At 41.2% G+C, this 21,735-nt stretch overlaps 1 long non-coding RNA gene across 1 annotated transcript in view; it reads right to left on the bottom strand.

The window, feature by feature from the left end:
• LOC309861706 overlaps nucleotides 1-2,988 on the bottom strand; it is a 33,099-nt gene extending 30,111 nt beyond the window's left edge. The window contains exon 1 of the long non-coding RNA XR_014310148.1: nucleotides 2,753-2,988. This is a non-coding gene — a long non-coding RNA (uncharacterized lncRNA). The remainder of the gene's footprint in view (nucleotides 1-2,752) is intronic.
• Between the last annotated feature and the right edge of the window lie 18,747 nt (nucleotides 2,989-21,735).

The following is a 21,735-nucleotide window of genomic DNA, read 5'->3' as shown; positions in this document are numbered from 1 at the left end:
ATATGGTTCTGCATATCTGGTAAGCCTGAGCTTTTCCTAACTCTTTCATAAAGCTCATTCGTAAACAGAGGGAGTCCATGAGTTCCTTTTCTTCCAGGGCTTCTGTATATATCTTTTTCACCCCTCTTCTTGCCCTTTGCATGGCACTGCATTTTAAAGGGCTGCTTCTCCCATTCTGATTATACTCCCTGTGCTGGAAATGGGAGAGGAATACAAAGATGAGCAGGAAGTATATGCTTTTTAACACAGAGGACCGCTCAGGAGTCACATCAGTGGGGCTCTGACAACCATAAAGTGCTTCTGGCAATTATTTCCAAAAAGAATGGTGCAAATGGACTGTCCTGTTACATCTTGTCTATTTTTGATGGACTGGAAACAATATGAATAAATGAAGGAAAATCCACATTTCCTGAAAGCAGGGATCACGCTAAAAGGAGTTGCCAACTGCACTGTTCATAAAATGCTGGCATTATAAGAATTTTACACCTTCCATAAACATTCTACACAAAACCCTAAAAAGACTTCTGAAGACATTTCCAACACCATAAATTGTTACCCTGTAGTGCTGGTTTGGGTTTTATTTTTCTATTTTAAACAAAGTAATGGTTCATGCCATTTTTTAAATTTATTAACTGTTCTCGGATATAGTATCTTTTTTTACTTCTATGCAGAGAGTTATAGTTAGGATACAGAGAGGGCAAAGAGAAGTTTTAATTTCTGTTTCTAAGGATACCTGCATTCTGGTGGTTTATTGACTGTTGCCTCCAAAATCATAGTAAAGATAATCCTAGGAGTCCCAGGTCTAATCTTTTAAACTTTTTCTTGACTGTCCTTTGCAAAGAAGGATCTGCCTGCCATTCTCCCCTTAGCTCACCATGCTCCAGACACAGTGGCCTTCTCACTACTCCTGAACACACAAAGTTCATTCCTCTACTTGTTTCCCTCTGCCTGGAATGTTCATTTTTATTTTTCTTATGGTTTGCTTTTTGTTATCACATAGGTCTCAGCTCAGATATCATCTCCTAAGAAAGGCGTTCCTCAATCACCCAGTCTTAAGAGATGCCCACCCCCCTCACCCAACCACCAGTGCTCTTTTCACCATTCTATCATAGTGATGTCATGGCTTTTCCACCATCTTCCATTATCTTACTTATTTGCTTCTTTACTTAATGTATTAATTCCCCATAAGAATGCAAGCTTCTCCTTAGCAAGGATCTAATGTGTTTATTCACAGCTGTTTGGCTTCAACACTAAGCACAGTGCCTGGTACATTTTAAGAACTTAACAAATGTTTGTTGAATGAAAACATGACTGAATAAGTGAACTGAAACATGACTGAGTACGGGAATAAATAAGAAGTGGGCATTAGTATGTATGTGCATTGGCAGAAGAGAAAAAGGATTAACAGTGAATGAACGGAGAGCAATACCAACATTTACAAAACAAGACAATGGACAAAGGACATTTCTCCAAAGAAGATATCTAAATGACTATATATCACATAGAAAATGTTCATCCTTACCCATTAGAGAAATACAAATCAAACCTACAATGAGAGAAATACAAATCAAACCTACAAATCAAACCACTATAAGCACTAGCATGGCTGGAACAAAAAAAGACAGGTAATAACAAGTGTTGGTGAGGATATGAAGAAATGTGAACTCCCATACGTGGCTAGCAGGAATACAAAATGGTGCAGCCTCTATAGAATACAGTCTGGTAGTCCCTCAAAATGTTAAACATAGTTACTGTATGACTTAGTAACTCCACTGTGAGATATATACCCTAGAGAAATGAAAACATATGTCCATACAAAAACCCATATGCAAATGTTCATAACAGTATTATTCAAAACAGCCATAAAGTGAAAACAGCTGAAAGTCCATCAACTGATGAACAGATAAATAAAATGTGGTATGGCCATGCAATGGATTACTATTCAGCCATAAAAGCAATGAAGTACTGACACATCTACAACACCAATAAACCTTGAAAACATTATGCTAAGTGGAAAAAGCCAGTCATGAAACACCACATTGTGTACAATTCTATTTATATGAAATGCCTAGAATAGGCCAACTTACAGAGACAGAGGATGTATTCGTACTTGCATTGGGCTTAGAGGAACAAAAAATAAGGAGTGACTGTTAAGGATACCAGGTTTCTGTTTGGAGTGATGAGAAGACCATAAAATTGATTACAGTAATGGTTGAATGACTCAATGAATATACTAAAAACCACTGAATAGTCCATTTTAAGGGTGAATTGTATGATATGTGAATTACAGCTCAATAAAGCTGATTTTACAAAAAAAAAAAAAAAAAAAAGGAGGGGGGGAGGAGGAAAAGAAGTTCATGAAAGAGACTGCAAGGGCTTGGCAGAACTTATGAGGCACACCAGGAGTACAGGGTATCAGACTGTTTCATGAAGGAGAAGGTGGTCATCAGTGGCCACTTCTGCCATTTATCAGGTAAAATAAGGACTGAAAAGTGTCCACTGGAGCTAGAAACGGAGGTGCTCAATGGCTTTGGCAAGACAAACACGAGCTCCAGGGAGGCATCTGTTTGGGATTCCCAGAAACAGCCCCTGAAATAAGGATTCATGGACAAGTCTTTTCTTGAGGATAAGAGGGCATTGTGATGGGGCAGCGGGGAGAGGTACAGGAAAAGGGCAGGCAGCAGTGAAAGGTGCCGGGGATCAACCAGAGCTGAATCTCTCTGGACCTCTGGAACACGGTGCCAAAGCTTACCTCAGAATTGGAACTGTCCTGCTCCCGCAAGGGAGTGGCCGGGTGGGGGGCGGGCCGCCGTCCCTACCCGCTGCCAGACAAGGGGAAACACTGGAAAAACCCAGGGCTGCGGACAGGGACCAGCACGTCCTCTCAGAACCAGCGAGCTTGGGCAACCGCAAGGCGGCGCCGGGAGCGGGGAAGCGCTGCAGAGCGCGTGCGCAGGGCTGGGGGCGGCCCGCCTCCCGGAGAATGCCGGGAAGGGCGGTAAGCCGGGCAAGGCTCCCTCCAGTCAGTAGGCTCGTGAGGAGACGGGGGCAATACCTTCGAGGGAGATGAGGTTCTGTGCTGAGGTGGACCCTGTGGCAAGGTCAAAGGCTTGAGGAGGTGAAGAGAGCCTGGCCTTCTCTTTGACAAATTTTCGTGTTCCAAGCCCGCTTACCATCCCTCTGCCCCTCATGGTGCAGGGATCTGTTGTGTACCTCTGCACGGCTCTCTCCCAGCCTCGTGTTTGTCTTTCACGTGTCCATTCCACCAGCAGTCTGTGAACCCCAGAAAGGACTGACCACGGTTATGTAATCCCAGTGCCTAATCGGCTCCCATCTAAGACAACGTGGAGGACAGTTAACGCCCTTTTAATTTTTTTGCTTTGTCTTTTTACCAGTTTCACGCCCAAATTAATAGAACTCTTTCCTCTCTGGGCTGATGGGCTGGATGGAAGTTAGAAGGGTAGAGAATGGGCTGCCGAAATGTAGGGTGAGTGGAAGAAGGTCCTGCCCTGTCCTTAACCACTCTGACGTTCCTTGGCTTAATCAGACTCTCACAGCAACCCTGTGACTTCCTCAAGGGCAGGAACTGTGTCACATTGGTTCTGAATCCCTAGTGTTTAAGTCTCTCAGGCTCTTAGTTTCCCAGTAAGTGCTTTTCAGCTGAATTGAACTGGGGGTGCAGGGGGCGTTTAAGGGGGAGACACCTAAAGTGGTCAGTTGTCCCCAGCCTTCCCTCCTCAGCTAGTCTTCTGTTAGAACCCCTCCCCGGTCTGCTTTTCTGTGTAGGGCTCTTTGCTGGCTCCTGTTCCACCAAGACTTAACCCCTCTCAACCCCACCACCCTGTTTTCATCCTCACTCTCCACACACCAACTCCTCAGACCTGAGGAGACATTCTCCTTTATCTTCTCCAACAACTGTACTTCCCTTTCTTTCCCTGGTGGCAGTACCATTTCACATAATAGCCCTGATGGTCCCACGATTTTAAATTTCACAGACCATTCATTATTTCAAAAACAGATTTGTGAAACAAAGATTTGCTACGTTACTGAAAACATCAAAAATTGCCATCTATCATCGCCATAACTTCATGTGAGAAAGAGCATTTAACAACAGCAAAAAAACCTCCCCCAAACAGGAAGCACATGTTTTCAGAATGAAGTTTGAAGGATGCTTTCTAAGAGAGCAGTGTCAAATCTATGATTTTCCTTATTTTTTTCATTGTGCTATAAATTGGTCAAAATTTTGCCAAAGATCAGTGTTGAGAAACATTGCTCTATACTCTATAGTAGAATTTGAGTCCAGGTGAGGTCCTAGGAGGAAGAGAGAGGTTTTGGGGGGCCAAATAAGGCCATATGTAGACATGTACCCACCTTATCTGTGCTTCTGTAAGACTGGTCCTGATTAATGATATCCACAGCTCAAGTGTCTGATTCTGGGTTTTGGCTCAGGTCCTGATCTGAGTCGTGCGTTCAAGCCCCGTGTCAGGGTTTAAGCTCAGGGCGGCATCGGCTTGAGATTCTTTCTGTCTCCTTCTGGCCCTCATGCTTATGCTCTCTCTCCCTCTAAAAAAAGTAAATAATGTTTTTTTGTAAATAAATAAATCTTAAAAATCAAACAAAACAATATCCACAGCTGAACAAGAAGTCTAGGTCCTTTTTTCCTGCCCTCTATTTTCTAGGACCCTCACCTGCCTCCCACCACAGTTACTATCCTATACCTCCCAATCTAGTTTGTTCTTCACTTCTCTTGAGCAACTTCTAATTCTTTACAATATTTTATATTCTTAACACCAGTTTAAGGAAATTAATGTTCAGATATTCTGACGATATTTGGAAACTATTTTTACTGGGAGAGTAAATGAAATTAGTTACCAGGGTAACTTGTTACTGAAGGCTTCTAGTTCTTGGTCTTTGCTTTTCCTAAGGTATATAAAACCTAGTCTGCAGGGTGCCTGGGTAGCTCCATCACTTAAGCGTCTGCCTTCAGCTCAGGTTATGATCCCAGGGTCCTAGTATCGAGCCCTGCATTGGGCTTCTTGCTCAGCCGAGAGCTTGCTTCCGCCTCCACCTACTTCTGCTTTTGCCTGGTTCTGCCTCTGCCTGTTTCTCCCTCTCCCTCTGCCTGCTGCTCCCCCTGCTTGTGCTCTCTCTCTCTCACTATCTCTCTCTGTCAAATAAATAAATAAAATATTTTTAAAATAATAAATAAATAAAACCTAATCTGCCAGAAACAATGGCCAACCCAGAAGCAATGAGCAACCTAGTGCCCAGATTGTGTTGTTATTACTATTATTATTATTATTTTATTTTACTAATCTTCTTTCTTTCCTTTTTTTTTTTTTTTAAGATTTTACTTATTTATTTGCAAGAGAGAGAGCACAAGCAAGGGGAGTGAGAGAGGGAGAAGCAGGCTCTTGACTGATCAGGGAAGCCAATGTGGGGCTCAATACTAGGACACTGGGATCATGACCTGAGCTGAAGGTAGCTGCTTAACTGACTGAGCCACCCAGACGCCCCCTGCTTTTTTTAAAACTATACTCCAAAATGGGCCTTGAACTCATGACTCAGAGATCAAAACCTGAGCTGAGATCAAGGGTTGAATGCTTAACCAAATAAGCCACCCAGAAGCTCCCAGACTGTGTTTTTAAATGCAATTTCCTACTAAAAGGGATCAGTGCTCCTTGGAGATGTGATTGACTGTAGAGTGTGAGCGTGATATACCTTGTCATACCAGAAAGCAAGAAGACACTTGAAGGCAATCAAGTTCATCTCAAAAGACATGGGAGCCAGCTGAAAGGGGTTCCCATTTCTCAAAGGTGAAAGAATCTGAGCATCAAAAAGAATAATAAGTATAATGTATTGGAATACATCAAAAATATTAAAATTTATAAGTGCAAAAAATTATAAATAATTGATAACTTTGGATGATGCCTGGAAAACAACTCACAGTCTGGAAACTGAAAAGAATCAGCATTCTTCCTGCCTTTTCTGTTCCAATAATACCTCAAGGCAACCAAATAGTTGTTAAGGCCAAGTTCTTCGTAGAATAATTATAGTTAACAAATGCAAAAGGAATGATAGAATCATATAGCTATTTTTCTATCATTTTTTTAATTTTTAATTTTTAAAAAAATTTTTCTACCTCTTAATGAAATAATGATGCTCTCCTGCCAGAATACCCATGCTAGAGATTACAATCTATAGGAAAAAACAAAACAAACAACTTGCCTCCCATGAATTGTTACCGGTTATATAGTGGCATGTAAGACTGCACTACTTAATTTTAATGTCCCTCACAACTGAGAGATTGAAACTCTGCAGGAAGACTTCATTGTTTTTTAGTAACATATAAGAAGAATAGCAGTTACAAAAGTAGATGGTGTTGGGCAAAAAAGCTAGTTTTTTTCCCAATCATTTTGTAAAAACTTGGACAGCATGTCGAGGAAACGTGACTAGAGATTGGAGGTGGGAAGCCAGGAAGGCAAGGGCTCTTGCACTCACGTACCACTCACTGCAGTTTGCATAGTCCAGCAGGAAGAAGGAAGATTTCTTCTTGGTCCAGCAAAAGCAAGCTACCCTTGCCTGTAGCCAATAAAGAAGTCACCATCACTTTAAACTCTCATTTTCCTCTGGTGAACTTTTGTTCAAAACCAACTCACCCAATTCCCCTTTCCTCTATGAAAGGACAGTCTCCTCCTTTGTTCTCCAGACTTGCCTATGGTTCCCTATAGTTTGCTTGTCCCAAATAGCAATTTTTCTGCTATTCTTGAATAAACGTGATTTTGCTGGCTGAACCACTTACCTTTTCCTTTTAAAAGATAGACAAAACACAGAAAAGGGGACGAAGCTAGTTCAACACTGGGCTTGCTTGCGATTTCTTATTGAAGCAGGATGGAACAGTAACAGAGCAGTTAACGCTTATTGAGTACTTACTGATGGCAAGTCACTATGCTTAAGTACTTTATGTTACATAAAACAACACTATGAGATAGGTACTATTATCCCCTTTCTGCAGATGAAGAAACAAGTTTAGAGAATTAAAGTAACACCCCTCTTCCATCCATGAACCTGCTAAACACATTAGATAAATCTGCTTCCTACACTGTGTTCTTTGTCCAATTGTTCCTTTAGCCTCATAACTGCAGGTGCCATTTTTTAGTGCCCACTATGTTCTAGTGATCTGTAATTTACATGTATCAATTCTCTACAATTCTCACTCAAACTCCAAGAGGGGAGTCCTATCACCTTCGTTTTATAAATGAAGAAACTGAGGGCAAAGAAGTAAATTGCCCAAAATGACACAGCCAGAGGTAGAGCAGAGTTTCAAATTGACCCCAATGCCTATCTCTCTGTCCACCCCCTTTTTTAGAGAGAGAGAGAGAGAGAAGGAGCACAAGCCAGGGGGAGGGGCAGAAGGAGGGAGAGAATCCCAAGCCGGCTCCCTTCCCAGGGTGGAGCTCAACACAGGGCTCTATCTCAGGACCCAGAGATCATGACCTGAGATGCAATCAAGAGTCAGATGCCCAACAGATTGAGCCACCGAGGCACCCCACAAAGCCTGTCTCTTAATCACTACCCTGTTATCTACAGCTCAAATGATTCCTCCTCTGTTACCCACTATGATGTTTATTCCCTCATTTATGGTACCATGATGTCACCCAAGTTCACTGAGGGTAGGGATGGTGTCCATTCAGCAAATACGTCTCAGCCATTTTATATGCAGGCACTGAATCTTCTGCCATGCCTAGCACAAAGCTGGTGCTTCCTAAATGTCATCTGAATTGCATACAACTCTTAAGATCAGGATGAAACAAACCACTACTTATAGGCAATATTTTTTAATGTACTATATAGTTATTTCCTCCCTCCCCCCAGATATTTACTTAAATAAAATAGTATCTATCATACTGGAAATCATTGTTTTGGACATGTGATAGCCCAAACAAATATAGAATTTCATCAGGACTGGAAGTAGTGCAAAACTGAACAGTAACATGGTATTGTGGCAGGTTCAGGTGAGAAACCTATGACCTTTTAGAGGCAGAGAAAAGCCCAGAAGCTCTAAACTTTCTTTCTAAACTGTTCTTTCTCTGGGCCTAGCAATTTCCCCTGTAGAGCCTTAAAATTATAAATTGCCACTCTAACACTTTTTAATTTTAACACTGCTGATAAAATATAATTGTTCAAAGTGAAAAAGAAAAAAAAATCACTCTTCCTTATTTAATGCAAATGAACCAAATTGGAAAAATTACATGTTTCTGCCTCTGAAAAAAATCTATGTCTCTTATTTTTATCATCCTCAGTCCTTTGTTTTATATCGTTTACACTCAATTCAGAAAATGCCTGTCTAAATTCACTTTCTTAGCTTAAGTTACTAACCCCTTGTTCTTGTATTTGACACTAACTCAAATAGCCTTGAAACAATTATCCTCTCTATTCCCTTCAGAATTGTCTATACTTTAATGAGTTCCCACTTAATCTCTCCTTTGCCAAAGAATACCACTCTGATTAGCTAAGATCCTTAAATCCCCATGTGGTTCTCGTGCCCTCTGTTGTACCTTCTCCATTTCTATAATATCCTTTTATAATAAGGTGACTGGAATTGTGCATAGTATTCCAAATGGGGCCTTGCCAATCCTCACAAAGAACCTGGATAATTCCCCGGATTTATATTCAATCCCTGTTCTTAAGCATCCCAAATGAGGGCTCTTACACTGTCTTTATGGCCATTAAAATGCTGAGTTCTCTTCTATTTCCCCTTTTATCCATCCAAATTTCTAGTTTCCAAACATGCGAGGGAATTGTGGACTCTTTTGGCAACTAAATATGCACTATTTTTCAATGCTTCTGGGACATAGAGAAAGTATTCATGTCCTTCAGTCAGGTTCATTTCAGAGAGCAGGAGCTAGAGACTCTTTTTTCAAGAAGTCAATGATTAAAAGGGGATTCATCCTTTGGCAGATTAACACTGGGTTTGTTTTGAACAGACCCTATCTCTTCCTCCTCCCTAGCACCACCTTCACTCCAAGAGTTAAGTCTAAAGCTGAAGATGAGGCCGGAATAGAGAAGAAATAGCAAAGGCTATTCAATGATGTACGTTCTTGAGTAGAAAATTTGGTGAATTCAGGTCTTTGAAAAGATCACTAGGACCTATAGAATACAGTGCTCTAAGTGGTTTTGCATCTAATATCAAACATGCACATTTGTGCACACACATGTGTGTACACACACACACTCACTTTGTATATCCCAGCTCTTCGGTCAGTAGGAGTTATCTGAGGTGAGGGTGGTGAGGAGGTGAGGGTGGGCTAAGCATTCCAAGCAGAGTGAACCACATGTGCTGTCTTCTCCAAGCTAACTTAAGAAGTCACAAAGAGTCATTTCTGTTAAGTTCTACTCATTTAAAATGAGGGACCAGGGGTGCCTGGGTGGCTCAGTGGGTTGAAGCCTCTGCCTTCGGCTCAGGTCATGATCCCAAGGTCCTGGGATTGAGCCCCGCATCGGGCTCTCTGCTCAGCAGGGAACCTGCTTCCTCCTCTCTCTCTCTCTGCCTGCCTCTCTGCCTAATTGTGATCTCTGTCTGTCAAATAAATAAATAAAATCTTTAAAAAAAAATGAGGGACCAATGCCAACTCATATTTAAGGGGAGGGGAATGAGATTTTACTGTTAATGGGGAAATATAAAAAATTAACATGGTTAATTTATATTAACCTATAAATTAATTCCCAGCCTGGTTTCGTTTCTATTGTCAAGGATCTTAAAAGAGAGAACATAGCCTTTCACAGAATGCTCCTATAAGGGTCTGATGTTTACTTGCTACATCAAGATACATGATGGAACCTGTGTGTCCAAATTGATCCTGCTCATTATGGGAGAGATTCCTACCTCTTTGTACTAAAACAGTGAGGAGGGAGGGAAGAAGGTAGACTGTTAGTTTACCTGGGAATCAGAGATATTAGGGAAAGCAGTCAACTACTCTGTGATAGAGGCTGCCTTAATCAAGAGAAAGTAGAAGGAAAAATATATTAATGACATATCCAAGTTTTTTGAAATTGAACTTAGAATTATCTAGTTTAATGATTTATTTTTCAATATGAAAATTCTGCTTATATTGACTATTTTGCTCTCACAAATGTCAAGTCATTTATTGTATGGTTAAGGTGCCCATATTTTCAATAGAAGTATTTCCTTTTAAATGTTAAGTGATATCAACCCTGAAATCAATTCATTTTCTCCTTGTGCTAAAAATTAGAATATCATGGCAGGACACAGTCTAATTGATGTTAACAGGATCAGTGCAAAAAAGAAGACCCAAAGTCTTCTATTCGATTTTCCTTTTAAGACTCACAATTGAGGGGCGCCTGGGTGGCTCAGTGGGTTAAAGCCTCTGCCTTCAGCTCAGGTCATGATCCCGGGGTCCTGGGATCGAGCCCCGCATCGGGCTCTCTGCTTGGCGGGGAGCCTGCTTTCTCCTCTCTCTCTGCCTGCCTCTCTGCCTACTTGTGATCTCTGCCTGTCAAATAAATAAATAAAATCTTAAAAAAAAAAAAGACTCACAATTGAATAATAGTAGGTATTTTGAATTCATCTACATTTATTGATCTAACTTGTCAGAATCAATCAATAATCAGTCAATATGTTCTCTGAACTAAGCAGTGAATTTGGGAAAATTCAATTCAAATCTTAACACTGCCATGGTGACCCCAGTCCAGTCACTTATCCTTGGTTAAACTGCTTCTCAGTTTCTTCATCTATCAATATGGCACTTTTGCCACATTGCTTTTGCCACAATAATAAGTTGATTTGAAAAGTATAACCCCTAATGCCTAGTTATTTTCCCCTGGGATGCTGAGCTTATAATTCCAGAAGTAGCTAACAGTGGAAAAAATAGGGTCATGCAGATTCAAAATGTAGATTTACTCTGTCTGTGAACACTAATGTCTTAGATGTAATGTAGGAAGTTGAATTTTTTCTATAAAAAACTTTATTCATTATTGAAACTAATATAAACTTGTTAATATTCTGGTTTAACTATTGCTATGTAACAAACTACTCTAAAACTTAGTGGCTTAAAACAATAATTTATTCTTAGTATTATATATGATTTTGCAGGAAGGAATTCAGAACAAGGAATTTAGACAGAACAATGAGGATGGCTCATCTCTTCGTTATGATGCCTAAGAATTCAGCCAGGTAACTGAAGAGACTAGAAGTTGGAAAGCTGGTGGCTGTTGGGTCTGTCTCTTTCTCCCTCCTTCCTTTCCTTCAGGATACATAACTGAATGTTTTACCACATATCCTCTCCATCTAGTTAGTTTGGGCTTGCCCATGGTATGGAAGCCTCAAGTCATATTTCCCACATGGCGACTGAGGGCTCTAGGAAAAAGTATGCCCATGAACAGAAACCAGAAGACACAAATTATCTCTAGTAAATGTTGACCCAAACCAATACAGCGCGGGTTCCATCATATTCCATTGGTCAAAGAAGACTCCACACAGACTCCAGAGAAAGGAAGAGTTTTAAAGGGTTTTATTCCAGAGAATAAGAAGGGCTTTAAAGTATCTAAATCTCTTTAATCCACCACAGTTATTTGTATCTTACTGTGACAACGTAGCAAGCACTTTAGCTTCTGATAATGGAAGAGAAACCCTTATTGGACCAAGCCTCTTGTTTTCTTTGAACCATGTATAACAACTATAAATACTGTATAAGATACAAATAAACAAATACCTAAAGGCACCAGAGAACAACCAAAAGCAGACACTGGAATGGAGCCAACAATTTAAGGAAACAAAGGTACTGTATGACTTTTTCATTTTTTATAGCTATTTACCTAAGGGCAGGCCCTAGTCCATGCTGAGCAGAGCAGCTAATACAAGGACAGAAGATCTGAAGTCCTACTTAAAGAATAAGAGGAAGGAGTTCAGAGCTACCATAGCAGTCTAAAAATGAAAAGGGAGATGCCCCAAAAAGGGAGAGCCAGAGGGAGAGTTCCAAATTTTGTGTATATACTTTGCCAGGTCTCTAGATGATCACTGAACTATTTACACACAGGGCAGACTCCAAGCAGCCCAGGTGAGACTGAAAGTGTTAAATGAGACTTCAGTTACTGGCCAAGCAAGTTAGCTGCTGTTTTATTAAAAACAAAACATTAGAGGTGCCTTTGTGGCTCAGTTGTTAAGCGGCTACCTTGAGCTCCGGTCATGATCCCAGCATTCTGGAATCGAGCCCCACAGCACCCGGCTTCTTGCTCAGCTGGAAGCCTGCTTCTCCCTCTCCCACTCCCCAGCTTATGTTCCCTCTCTCACTATGTCTCTCTCTGCCAAATAAATAAATAAAATCTTTAAAAACAACACCACCACCAAAAACAAAACAAAACAAAAACCAATAACTTTCAGAAGGACAAAACAGACTCACAGGGTCCAGGGTCTTTATATATATCTTTCAATGTCCAGGATACCACCCTAATGTATAAATATCTTAGCAAATGTGATCAGGAGAAGATGGAATCAATGAAAATCAACCCAAAGATGACCCATGTTTTGAAATTAGCAAAGAGTTAAAAAAAATAGTTGTAACTATACTCAAGGACATAAAGATTAAAAAACTTTTAATGAATGAACAAAAAAGAAATCTCAGTGAGAGGCACCTGGGTGGCTCAGTCAGTTAAGCATCTGACTCTTGATTTCTGCTCTGGTCATGATCTCAGGGTCCTGAGATCAGCCCTGTATCACCCAACGTAGAGTCTGCTTAGGATTCTCTTTCCCTCTCCCTCTGTCCCTACCCCCCACCTCAGCTTGCATACATGTGTATTTTCCCTCTCTCTCTCTCTCTCAAAATAAGTCTCAGTAGGGAAATGGAATCTATAAAAAAATGAATCAAATGGATGGCCTAAAAATGAGAGATAAAATATCTAAAATAAAAATTCATTAGTTGGACTTAATAGAAGAATAGAGGGGACAAAGGGGAAAGAGTCAGTGAATTTGAAGACCAATCAATAGAAATTATTCATTCTGAAGAACAGAGAGGGGAAAAAAGTGAAAAACATGAACAGATCCTCAGGGATCTGTGGGACAATATCAGAAAGTTTAGCACATGTGGGGTGCCTGGGTGGCTCAGTGGGTTAATGCCTCTGCCTTCGGCTCAGGTCATGATCCCAAGGCCTTGGGATCGAGCCCCACATCGGGCTCTCTGCTCTGTGGGGAGCCTGCTTCCTCCTCTCTCTCTCTCTGCCTGCCTCTCTGCCTATTTGTGATCTTTGTCTGTCAAATAAATAAATAAAATCTTTAAAAAGAAAAGAAAGTTTAGCACATGTGAAACTAGAGTCCCAAAAGCTGAGGAGAAAGAGAATGGGGCAGAAAAAAATATTTGAAGAAATGACCAAAATTGCCAAAATCTATGAAAAACTGATTTTCAGATGCAAGAAACTTAACATACCATAAGATGGATAAATGTAAAAAAATTATACTCTATGTACATCATAGACAAACTTCTGAGAAAAGATAAAGAAAAAACCCTAAAAGCAGCTCGAGAAAAGTAACACATTACACACTGGGAAACAGCAATAAGAATTAAGGCTGACTTTTTGTCAGAAACAAGAGGCCAAAAGAAATATTCAAAGTGCTGAAAGATAGTCAATTCTATACCCAGCAAAAATATTCTTCAGGAATGAAGACAAAACAAAGATGTTCTCAGATAAAAAACAGAATACTGGGGTGGGCACCTGGGTGGCTCATTGGTTAAGGGTCTGACTTCTGCTCAGGTCATGATCTCAGCATCCTGGGACCAGCCTCCAGTCATGTTCCTCACTCTGCGGGGAGTTTGCTTCTCCCTCTGCCCCTCCCCCAGATCTTGCACGTGCTTTCTTTCTCTCAAATCAATTAATTAAATCTTCAAAAAAAAAAACCCAAAACAAAAACAGAATACCAAGAAAAGATATAATACCTTGCTAGCTCTGATTGAACTTACTAATAGTTACTGTTAATTTAGGATATAAATATATTTTGCTTTTTTGGAAGTCCTGACTATTCTGCTACTCTAGTTCCTTTCTGCTGGCTCTCATTTATACACAAATGCCCCACTTGCCAAACCCTACTTCTGCCTCCTTTCTCCTCCTGTGTATCAGAGAGTGTGGAAAGTGTATTGACTGGACAGTAATAAAGAGCTATAATTTTGAGCAAGTACTCTGTGCCAAGATCTGTCTATGGATATTACATTTAATCCTTATCCTTATCAACAGTTGGGGCTGATAATATCAGGACAAAATCACCGATGAGAAAATAGGCTGAGAGAAACTAATTACTGGCAATGTGTCCAAGGTCACAGAGCTAGTTAGTGCTAGAATCAGGCCTAAGAAGAGGTCCTTGACCTCCTTGAATAATATTTCATGGATGTTTATGTATAGCTTGAAAATTGACTAAGTCCCTTACAGACTTCTTCTAAAACCTTCTTTATACTATCTAAACAGTTCTAACTCTTTTATTTTAAGGGCAAAATTTCAGGCTATCACTCTGATAGTCTGTTAATTGCCTGCTAACTGCCTGACCTCTCTCTCTCCCTACATTCTCCTTCCTTTAGCAACTGAGAACACCCTGACAGCTCCCAGCAAAACACACACCACTGGTTTAGCTCGGCTCACAGCTTCTCAGCTAGAAACTGTATTCCCCAGTCTCCCCTGAAGCTAGGTGTGGTGTGAAACCAAGTTTGGGCAAAAGGGATATGAGTGCTTCCAAGCACGGCCAGAGCTCAACTTCTGGTTCTTCAAGAAAAATGCACTTGGCTTAGATCCCCTACTCTTCTTCTTAAGGGCTGGAAAAATGCAAACATGAGGCTCCACTGTGGACCTAAAGATGGAATCCACAGGAGCAAGACAGCAGAGCCAACCTGTTCACCAGCCCTTAATGATGGCTCCAGATGACTTGCTGCTGACCCAGGCATGGACTACCTTTATAATATCTTAAAGAAAAATGAAAGATTAAAAAGTTTAAAGGCATTTATTGGAAACCTGGATATTTCTGTGACTTTGGCATTTTACCTAACCTCTCTAAGCTTCTATGCCCCTGTTTCTTTCTTCCTTCCTTTTTTTTTTTAATTCATTTGACAGACAGAGATCACAAGTAGGCAGAGAGAGAGAGAGAGAAAAGCAGGTTCCTGGCTGAGCAGAGAGCCTGATGTGGGGCTTGATCCCAGGACTCCAAGACCATGACCTGAGCCGAAGGCAGAGGCTTAACCCACTGAGTCACCCAGGTGCCCCTCTATTTTTTTTAAAATGATTTTATTTATTTAACAGAGGGAGAAGGAGAGAGCATAAGCAGGGAGAATGACAGGCAGAGGGAGAGGGAGAAGCAGACTCCCTGCTGCCCAAGGAGCCCAACATGTGGCTCAATCCCAGGACCCTAGGATCATGACCTGAGCTGAAGGCAGACTCCTAACTGACTGAGCCCCCCAGGGGCTCCTTTGTCCCTGTTTCTAGGGTGGGGTGATTATTTCTTTTCCTCATAGTATTGGCCTGAGGCTGGAATAAGAGAATATGTGCAGACATTAGCACAGAGCCAGAGCCCGCATATGCTACATGTATTATGTGCCCCTGGCTAGAAGCTATAGAATATTTGCATATAGACATGGTCTTTTCCTTCAAGTACCAAGTACCTTCTGACTCTGAAAAGAATATCTGCTTAATGAATATTGTTGACCTATGAATGGCAGCAGAGAACTTGCAGCTGCCAGGCCAGGAGGGAATGACGCCATAGGCTGTTCTAATCTTCACTTGACAACCGTTCATCTTCTCTATTCCCAACTCTTCATCTCTCTTAAAACAACGAAGGGCGTTTTTGTGTTTGTTTTTGTTTTTTAAAGATTGTATTCCCTCAGGGACACCTGTGTGGCTCAGTCAGTTAAGCGTCTGCCTTCAGCTAAGGCTATGATCCCAGGGTCCAGGGATCAAGTCCTGCATGGGTCTCCCTGCTCAGCGGGGAGTCTGCTTCTCCCTCCGGCTCTCCCATCCCCACCCCCATTCTCTCTCTCACTCACTTAGTCTCTCTCTCAAATAAATTCTTGACAACAACAACAAAGGTTTTATTTATTTATTTATTTGAGAGAGAGCACCAGAGAGAGAGAGAACAAGCATGAGTGGGTGGTAGAGGGAGAGGGAAAAGCAGGCTCTCCGCTGAGCAGAGAGCCTGATGTGGGATTCAATCCCAGGACCCTGGAATCATGACCTGAACCAAAGGCACACGCTTAACCAACTGAGCCACCCAGGCGCCCCCAAAGGGTGTTTTTAAAAAACATCTTCTTCTACAGTTATGAGGGATACGCTTATGAGGGATATATAAATGCAGATATATACTTCAGGTTAATTCTTAGAAAATCAATACCTCACTTTCAGGCCAGCTCATTACTGAATTACTGGGATGTTAAATTTCTTTTAATAAAATAAATTACTGTTTTTCAGCTCTATTATTAGGAACTTCCCTCCCGGTCCTGCACCCACCCCCAGCCCAATGTGAGTTTCCCTCAATTCTCTTTCAAAAGAATCTGTAATACATTTAGAAGGTGATGGCTTCATGTTCACCATTCAGTTCGTGTCTTTAGCACCAACGGAGGAAAGGTTAGAAATATAAGCGCAGCCCCTTGTTTATTGCAATTTCACAGCCGTGGCAAATGCCACAGTTTTGGCAGCAGGAATTAGTCAAAACTTGGCAGTAATATTTCTTTCCCTCTCACTGCCTCATCTCCCTTCAGGTGGTTGCCATTTAATACCTATAATATGTTAATCTGTGAAAATAAGGACTGAAAGGGGGACAAGGAGAGGGCGTTGGGGAGTTCCAGGATCAAGGGGAGGGTAGGGCCAGACTGGCCAGGGAGGAGGAGAAGCCAGAGAGGAGAGAATACCAAAATGGGAAAGAAGGGAAGAAGGGGCAGAGGATAGAGCAATACACAGTTTGGGCAGAAGTACAGTTGACCTTTAAATGAAACAGGGAAAGAAAGACGTTTCATTCATGAAGAGGAGGAGTCATTTCAATTTTTTCTCTCTGGCAATGATAGAAGGATGATGGGGTAGAAATATAATAATAACCTCAAAACTGATGAAGGAGGCAAATCCAAGTTTTGACTCCCTTTTTTGAATTCTGGCAAATGTCAAAGTGTATTATTTGTATCAGTGCTAAGACAGTCATCTCCCTGCCTGGCACCCTCTCCTCCCACTCGCCCACCCAGTCCTGCATCTGGTGATATATTATGGCAGTATCTTTTAGTCTAGGAACAGTTCAAAGCAGGCCAGACTCTGACTCCCCAGCCCTAAATTCTAAACTCCCAACAGGGTTTGGGCACCTGTGATTGGCTAGCAACTAGGGATGGTGATAGTAAGGGTGGTACTGGAGGTCTAAGTGACATGTTGGTGGAGCTCTCATGTTATGGGATCCTAACACCTTTAAGAAGAAGGCCTCCTACCTGCTGAACTGCCTACCCCAACCCACAGGGCTGCTCAACTGTCATAGAAGAGGCAGAGGTGACTTGCCTCCCAATCTGCCATACTGTGGAGGAGAAGAATAAGAGAGAAATGTAAATGTAGAGAAGAAAGTGGTCTAGAAATCTCAGGAATGGGAAAAGGCTATGAAATCTGAACCTCAATTTCTAGAAACTTCTACTAGTTCTGACTCAGTAATTATGAAGCAACTGCCTTTGGAACAAACAATTCCTCTTTCAATAAACATGCCCAGTACAAGAAGGCCTAGAAGAGGGGAGCATTAATGTTTAAGTAAGACCATCTGGCTCTATATTTTTTCTAATGTAAAAGAATCATAATTTTTGCAAAAGGTTCTGAATGAACATCTTGGATAGTGTCTGGATTCACTTGTCACATGAAGTACCGGTGTCCACATTTGGACTGTGTGGCTTCATTCCTCTACCTTTCCAATGCCTTTTCTTTGAACTATTATAGGCCAGACCCTTCTCCTACTTCCCTAGTATGATTCAAATTCCCGCCACATTGGCAAAATCCCAAGAAAGCCAGGAAAAAAATTTCATCGTGGCTCAATCCTCAGCTCTGCCCCCATAGAAAGGCAATTCATGAGCACCACTTTTTCATTAGTCATCTTCCTCTAGCAGAGGAGTGCCTGGGTGGCTCAGTCCATTGAGCCCTTGACTCTTGATTTTGGCTCAAGTCATGCTCTCAGGGTCCTAGGATTGAGCCCCACACCGGGCTCTGCACTCAGCACAAAGTTCATTTGGGATCTCTCTTTCCCTCCCTCTGCCCCTTCCCCCTCCTCACAGGTCCATGCCCTCTAAAGAGAGAGAGAGAGAGAGAGAGAGAGAGAGAGAGAGAGAATCTTTGAAAGAAAGTAAGGAAGAAAGAAAGGCTATCAGAGAACAAAGTGCCTTTCACCAGCTCAAAACAAGCTACTCTCATTCCGAGGAATCTACCAAGGAAAACGCTCAGCTCTCTCTCCATCAGTGGCTTAAACCTTTCAGTTTCACTTGAGACAGATTTGAGTTGACTTGTCAAAGGCTGAGATAAATTTGGAAGTTGAATTTGAAAGGAAAAGGGGGGAAAAACCACAAGTTGTTGGATATTTCTTCTGTGTATGCAAGCTGTAAAAGCTTTTTCTGCAGATTTCTTATACCTATCCCCAGTACAAATAATAGGTAATTCCTTTTGGAAAAGTAGTCACAAACTAAAACTGAGAGGGTATGTGTAGAAAGAGTCCATTTTCCACAAGGGGTAAAGTGGGGTATATTGATTATAAGCATGAAGTCTGGAGCCAGACTCCTTGAGTTCAAATCTCAGCTCCTCCATTTACTACTTCTGGGACCTTAGGAAAGTTATTTAATCTCTGCCTCCATTTCTTCAACTGTAAAATCCAAGTGTTATTAATATTGTGAGCTTCAGGGATGCCTGGGTGGCTCAGTTGGTTAAGTGTTTGCCTTTGGCTCAGGTCATGGTCCCAGAGTCCTGAGACCCTGAATTCCACATCTGGCTCGCTGCCCAGTAAGGAGCCTGCTTCCCCTTCTGCCTGCTCCCTCCCACTGCTGTTCTCCCCACCACCCCACCCCCACCCCCCACAAATAAATAAATAAAATCGTTTTTAAAATGGTGTGGATTTCATAGTGTTGTTGCGATGATTAAATAAGCTAATGGGCACCTGGGTAGCTCAGTCGTTAAGCGGCTGCCTTCTGCTTAGGTCATGATCCTGGGGTCCTGGGGTCAAGCCCTGCAGGGAGCTCCTCAGCGAGAAGCCTGCTTCTCCCTCTCCCACTACACCTGCTTGTGTTCCGGCTTTCACTGTTTCTCTCTGTCAAATGAATAAATAAAACCTTTCAAAAAAATAATAAGCTGACAACTGGCATGTAGCACTCTACCTGTTTTAACTATGATGATGATGATGATGATGTACTCTTTGGAACACACAGCAGTGTCTTAGTTGTTTGAAGAGCCATGTCCAGGAGGAAGAGCCCTGGGTTAAGTAACCCCATCTTCCAATTGTCTTGCAACTGTGACTACTCATTATAAATAAAGAGAAGAGACTGAAGAAAAGATGAGCAAACAATTAAGGTGATATTTCCCAGCCCTGTTGGGTAAAACTCCCTTACCCAAATAAAGACTCCAAGTAGACAGCTACAAATTAAGGAATTCCTAAGAGGAACTTATGCTGGCCACAAGGAAGAAGCTCACAAAATACACTTTACTCATTATGTAATTGTCAGTTTAGGGTTGTGTCTGACACCAGCTGTCTCAAAATGAAACATTTGGAGTTAGTCACATTTATTAGTACAGAACTGATTTACAAAACTCAAAGAGGGCATGGAATTCCTATGAACTGTAAATTAGTAAATTGCTTTTTAATCTACCATAAAAGATCACTAAAAAGTCTTTTTAAAATCAAAGGTCTGCTAATTCAATCATGAACACGTTTACCCAATGGTGCTCAAGGCAAGAGGAAACCTTAAAGGCTGCACAATTGCCATTTAAAACATATAATTTAAAAAATGATTTAAGTTTAATTACTATATCCAATGCAGATATGCATTATTCTGAGTAGGCATTGGCCTTGACACCAGTATTTGCTTTAAAAATATTTTAAGATGAAATGACACTTCTTGCATTCTGTGTTTCCTAATCATACCTATTGCTCTGTGACCCAAGAGAGACAGTAGCAAAGATGAGAATACTGTCGAGGGTGCCTGTATGGCACATTCTGCTAGGCATTCAGCTCTTGATCTCGCTAGGGTCTTGATCTCACTAGGGTCTTGATCTCACAGTTGTGAGTTCAGGCCTCACACTGGGCTCTGTGCTGGGTGTGGAACCTACTGAAAAAAAAAAAAAAAGAAAGAAAGAAAAATAGACAATAATACTGTAGACAGTCATATTCTTTGGGGCTAAGTGTGTGCTTTCCAAGCTTCTGTGTACAGAGAGGACAAGAGAGACTGAGTTAGTCTGGTATAGGAATTGTAAAATACATACTATATCAGACACAAAACATTCTAGTTCACCAATCTGTCCCCCATTTTATAGATGCAGAAACTGAAACCCAGAAATGTGAGGTGCTTTGCTTGCCGTTAGTTAGGGCACAATGTCAGTTCTTCTCTTAAAAGGTTCTTCTCTTTTTATTTTTATAACCATATAATATATTTTTATCCCTAGGGGTACAGGTCTGTGAATCACTAGGTTTACACACTTCACAGCACTCACCACAGCACATACCCTTCACAATGTCCATAACCAGTTCTTCTTTTAATTCAGTCCTTTCTCTAGTTAACCAGTTCTCAAATTTGAAAGTGCTTACAAATCATCTAGAGATCTTTCTCAATATGGTGATTCTTGTCCCTCCCATTCTGACTCTGCAGCATTTAACAAATTCAGGTGATATGAATGCTTGGACCCAGAGACCACACTGAGAAATTCTGTAATAAGTAAAGTGTCTTATAGCAGATGCTTTTCAACTTATTAAGCTATTCAATTGATCAATCCACAAATTAAAGCTATTTTTAAAACTGTACAAATGAACCTCAAATATGCCCTGACTGGTACATTTTGCTCCTCAGTACACTTTTCTACCCAAAATATGAGTGGTAGAACAGCAGAACTGTCCTCACATGGGAGCTTGTTAGACATGCAGAATCTCAGGCCACTACCCCAGACCTAATGATCCAAAACTTGTGTTTTTACAAGATTCTTAGGTGTTATCAAATGCACAGCAAAGCTTAGGAATCACTGATAAAAGTTCCAGCCCCTTGCTCCAAGAAATCTGTTGTGGTTATCTATTACTGAATAATAAACTACCACAAAATCTTGTGATATACAAAGACAATATTATTCTATCTCATGATTATATGGGTCAGGACTCAACTGAGTGATATGTGCTGTCCCATGCTGGGTGGCTTAAATGTTTGAAGATGGGTTATGGAACCACAAAAGACTTCAAACAGCCAAAGCAATCTTGAAAAAGAACAAAACTGGAGGTATCACAATCCCAGATTTCAAGATATACTACAAAGCTTTAGTAATCAAGACAGTATGGTACATGTGCAAAAATAGACACACCGGTCAATAGAACAGAATCAAGAACCCAGAAATAAACCCACAGTTATAGGGCCAATTGCTCTTCAACAAGGGGGTGAGATTATGCAGTGGGAAAAACACAGTGTCTTCAACAAATGGTGTTGGGAAAACTGGACAGCTACATGCAAAAGAATAAAACTGGACCACTGTCTTATACCATACACAGAAATGAACTCA

The sequence above is a fragment of the Mustela nivalis genome, assembly GCF_964662115.1.
Source record: "Mustela nivalis genome assembly, chromosome: 3".
NCBI lineage: Eukaryota > Metazoa > Chordata > Mammalia > Carnivora > Mustelidae > Mustela > Mustela nivalis.
Note: the sequence above shows the minus strand (reverse complement) of the source record. Positions and strands in the feature narration are given on the sequence as shown.